At 41.1% G+C, this 1,119-nt stretch overlaps 1 non-coding gene across 1 annotated transcript; it reads right to left on the reverse strand.

The window, feature by feature from the left end:
* Positions 1 to 492: 492 nt before the first annotated feature.
* Positions 493 to 596, reverse strand: LOC130977499 (small nucleolar RNA R71). The gene has a single exon (XR_009085188.1). It is a non-coding gene; the product is annotated as a small nucleolar RNA R71 (small nucleolar RNA).
* Between the last annotated feature and the right edge of the window lie 523 nt (positions 597 to 1,119).

Consider the following 1,119-nt stretch of genomic DNA (forward strand, 5'->3'; position numbering starts at 1 on the left):
GAGAGGACCTTGAAGCGAAAGCTAAGAGAAGCTAAAGCACAACTCTCTTTAGAGGACCTGACCGAATTCTTCAAAGAAGAAGAACACATGGCAGCCGAAAACAACAACAATGCCAACAATGCAAGGAAGGTGCTGGGTGACTTTACTGCACCTACTCCCGACTTCTATGGGAGAAACATCTCTATCCCTGCCATTAGAGCAAACAACTTTGAGCTTAAGCCTCAATTAGTTTCTCTAATGCAACAGAATTGCAAGTTCCATGGAAACCCATTGGAAGATCCTCATCAGTTCTTAGCTGAATTCTTGCAAATCTGTGACACTGTCAAGACTAATGGGGTTGACCCTGAAGTCTACAGACTCATGCTATTCCCTTTTGCTGTAAGAGACAGAGCTAGAATATGATTGGATTCTCAACCTAAAGAAAGCCTGGACTCTTGGGAAAAACTAGTCAATGCCTTCTTGGCAAAGTTCTTTCCACCTCAAAAATTGAGTAAGCTTAGAGTGGAAGTCCAAACCTTCAGACAGAAGGATGGAGAATCCCTCTATGAAGCTTGGGAAAGATACAAACAATTGATCAGAAAATGTCCATCTGACATGCTTTCTGAATGGAGCATCATAGGTATTTTCTATGATGGTCTCTCTGAACTATCCAAGATGTCTTTGGATAGCTCTGCTGGAGGATCTCTTCATCTGAAGAAGACGCCTGCAGAGGCTCAAGAGCTAATTGAAACGGTTGCAAATAACCAATTCATGTACACTTCTGAAAGGAATCCTGTGAACAATGGGACTAATCAGAAGAAAGGAGTTCTTGAGATTGATGCTCTGAATGCCATTTTGGCTCAGAACAAAATATTGACTCAACAAGTCAATTTAATTTCTCAAAGTCTGTCTGGAATGCAAAATGCACCAAGCAGTACTAAGGATGCTTCATCTGAGGAAGAAGCCTATGATCCTGAGAACCCTTCAATGGAAGAGGTGAATTACCTAGGAGAACCCTATGGAAACACCTATAATTCTTCATGGAGAAATCACCCAAATTTCTCATGGAAGAATCAAGAGAAACCTCAACAAGGTTTCAACAACAATAATGGTGGAAGAAATAGGTTTAGCAATGGCAAA

This window comes from Arachis stenosperma, chromosome 4 (genome assembly GCF_014773155.1).
Source record: "Arachis stenosperma cultivar V10309 chromosome 4, arast.V10309.gnm1.PFL2, whole genome shotgun sequence".
Classification (NCBI taxonomy): Eukaryota; Viridiplantae; Streptophyta; class Magnoliopsida; order Fabales; family Fabaceae; genus Arachis; species Arachis stenosperma.